The sequence below is a fragment of the Mandrillus leucophaeus genome, unplaced genomic scaffold, assembly GCF_000951045.1.
Source record: "Mandrillus leucophaeus isolate KB7577 unplaced genomic scaffold, Mleu.le_1.0 Scaffold653, whole genome shotgun sequence".
NCBI lineage: Eukaryota > Metazoa > Chordata > Mammalia > Primates > Cercopithecidae > Mandrillus > Mandrillus leucophaeus.
In genome coordinates this window covers 453,692-457,018 of record NW_012107064.1, presented here as the reverse complement: position 1 = coordinate 457,018, position 3,327 = coordinate 453,692, and the positions used below count along the sequence as shown (strand labels likewise).

General features: G+C 55.6%; 1 protein-coding gene across 1 annotated transcript in view; it reads left to right on the top strand.

Moving 5' to 3' along the window:
• Positions 1–3,327, top strand: part of RAP1GAP2 (RAP1 GTPase activating protein 2) — a 327,595-nt gene that overhangs the window by 142,844 nt on the left and 181,424 nt on the right. The window lies entirely within an intron of this gene.

Genomic DNA, 3,327 nt, shown 5'->3' with positions numbered 1-3,327 from the left:
TCTTCCTGTCTCAGTGAGTATCCTGAGTAGCTAGGACTACAGGCATGCGCCGCCATGCCCAGCTAATTTTTTTTTTTTTTTTTTTTTTTTGAGACAGAGTCTTGCTCTGTCATCCGAGCTGGAGTGCAGTGGCACGATCTCGGCTCACTGCAGCCTCCACCACCTGGGTTCAAGCGATTCTCTAGCCTTAGCCTCCTGAGTAGCTGGGATTACAGGCGCCCCCCACCACACCCGACTAATTTTTGTATTTTTAGTAGAGACAGGGTTTCACCATGTTGGCCATGCTGGTCTCGAACTCCTGACCTCAAGTGATCCACCCGCCTCAGCCTCCCAAAGCCCTGGGATTACAAGTGTGAGTGGGCGCCCGGCCAGCCTTCCCTGCTTATAAGGACACTGGTCCTATTGAATTAAGGACCATCCTATCGGCCTCATCTTGACATGATTATATGTGTAAAGACCCGATTTTCAATAAGGTTCTATTCATAGATACTGGGGGTTAGAACTTCAATATATCTTTTTTGGGGGACACACGGTGACCCATAACAGGCAATTAGCTCTTAAACAAGAGGGAGGGCTGGAGCCAAGAGTGAGGATGGTACCATGTGGCCCTTGTCCCCCATAGATGCCACTCGAAGCCATCTGTATACCAAGGCAGGGTGGGTCCTACCTTGTGACCTAGAGCCTGTGTGTAGTTCTGATTTTTTAAATTTTAATTTTAATTTAATTAATTTTATTTTATTTTATTGAGACAGAGTCTTGCTCTGTTGCCCAGGCTGGAGTGTGGTGGTGCGATCTTGGCTCATTGCAACCTCCGCCTCCTGGGATCAAGTGATTCTCCTGCCTCAGCCTCCCGAGTAGCTTGGATGACAGGCACATGCCACCATGCCCGGCTAATTTTTGTATTTTTAGTAGAGACGGGGTTTTGCCACGTTGAACAGGCTGGTCTCGAACTCCTGACCTCAGGTGATCCGCCCCGCCTCGGCCTCCCAGAATGGTGGGATTACAGGCGTGAGCCACCGCTCTGGGCCCAGTTCAGATATTTTCGAGGGTGGCAGTCATGCCTTCTGCCCACGCTGGCACCCCCTCTGAAGTCGTGGACACAGCACTGGAGCTTGCATGAGGCTGGTCACCACCGGTGCTCTTGTCTACTCTAGCGCCATCCAAGTTCCCTGGCATCATTCGGGAAATCCTTCTGGTCAGAAGCTGCCTTATATGTCCAAGGCCCGGGACTCAGGGCCCTGGACAATAATCTGGTGCCATGGGCGTGGACATCTTGTGCCTGATGGGGAGAAATAGACAGCACGACTGTGTGTATGAGCGTCCCATGACCGGTGATGTTAAAACCAGCTCTGTCCTCCTCTGGACTGTGTGTGCCTGGAGAGCCAGGGCTGCTGTCCATCAGGGTGCGTGTGAGCCATCTCCAGAGGTCCTCTGCTAAGCCCGGAGTAGCCCTATAGCATCTGGTGGGGGCTTGCTTTACTTCCCCTCCCTGCATGCTTTTCCTTGCCAGGCTCCCAGCCTCACAGGGGAGCAGCCTTCATCCTCACCATGGGCCTTGAGAGGACCCAAGGGTGATGCCCTCCTGCTTGATCATTCTTCCTTTCCCCCATCATGGCTCTCAAAGACCAGGCCCATTGAGGAGGAGCTGTGGCTGTTTGGGAGTGGGCTAGGTGGAGGAGGGGGTGAGCTTGTGCTGGACCCAGCTCTGTTGTGTGCACAGGCAGGTGAGCGTCCGGCAGAGCAGCCAGGCTGGAGCCTACGGTGGTAACGTCCAAGACCGTACGTGGAAGGAGGCTGGCAGCTCTAGCTGAGAGGTAACAGGAGCTGGTTCCTGCCTTTGTGTGTGTGTGAGTGTGTGCACACACCTAGGTGCTGTCTTGGCCCTGATGGTTTCTTGAGCCAGTTACAGCCCTGGATCAGGCGGGAGGGTCTCCCCTCTCCAGCTGTCAAAGCTTATATCAACGAGGTCCAGGAAGAAAGAAAGAGGAAGGGAGATGGGGAGCAGAAGACAGGGATTGCCAGGTTCAGGTTAATGGGGTGAAATGGATCCTCTGCCAAGCCAGGTAGTCCCCAGGCCCTTCATCTGGCTCCCTAGTTGACCACAGGGAGGGGTAGTCAACTGCGGGGGCAGGCAGGGGTACACATGGCCCTGTGGGCCTAGCGTGGAAGTGTTCTCAGCCTGGTCCTGCCCCGTGGGCCACGGGGAGCCAGGCAGGATGGGGTCTGGGCCTGGAAAGCCGGAGGGCTGGGCTCGTAGGGAAGGTGGGTTTCCGTCATGAAGGTGCGGGGTTGGAACTGTCGCTTCGCTGGCAGGACTTGGGCTGGGAAGTGGCGCAGAAGGATTCTCCGGAGGTGGCAGTGGGGGTGCTTTGGTCATTTACGCAGGACCTGGGGGTTGGGCTGCTTCAGAGCGGGGCTCTCTAGAGGAGGAAACACTTGTAAAGTTGGGGGCTTTGACGGCTCAGCCCGGCCCTCTTCGGCTTTTAATACGGTTCTCCCAGCCCCTTCGTCCCCTCCTGGGTACAACCAGGGCTTATTCAGGACACTGGAGTCCCTCACCCGGGGATTCCCCAGGCTCTGCCCAGCTGGCCCTGTTGTGCAGCCGTGACTCTGAAGGCTGATCCCGTGCCAAACAGTGTGCCGGGTGATGGGGCCGCAGACAGCACTCCCCGGTCACCAGCGAGGGCCAGATGGAAAGTGGGGAGTGTGTGAGCGCGGCAAACTCATCGCAGTCATGTTGCCATGGCGACACAACTCTGTTTAGCTGCCTGTCCACCGTCCTAGCCCACACGGACTAAATTAAGTTTTACCTGCAGTTGCACGGCAGGCAGCCCTGTCTCCCGAGGACAGCTTTTTGACCAGGACCTGTGTGTGTGTGTGTGTGTGTGTGTGTGTGTGTGTGTAGAGGGGCTCAAGAGAGAATGCATCCCCGTTTCTCCCCACCTCTTCTCCCACCCAGCCCCACGCCTGGGTCTCTTTAGCTCCGTGGTTCTCAGACTTCACCGTGCGGCAGAATCACCTGGAGAACTCGTTGGAGCGCAGGTTCCTGGGCTCATCACTGGAGAGTCTGGTGTGCACCAGAGAATGTGCATATCTTTCAAGTTCCCAGGTGCCGCTAGTGGTCTAGGGACCATACTTAGAGTAGCACTACTTTAGATTTTGGTGCATGGGAGTAAAGAAAACACTCCTGGCCGGGCGCGGCGGCTCACGCCTGTAATCCCAGCACTTTGGGAGGCCAAGACGGGCAGATCACGAGGTCAGGAGATCGAGACCATCCTGGCTAACACGGTGAAACCCCGTCTTTACTAAAAAATACCAAAAACTAGC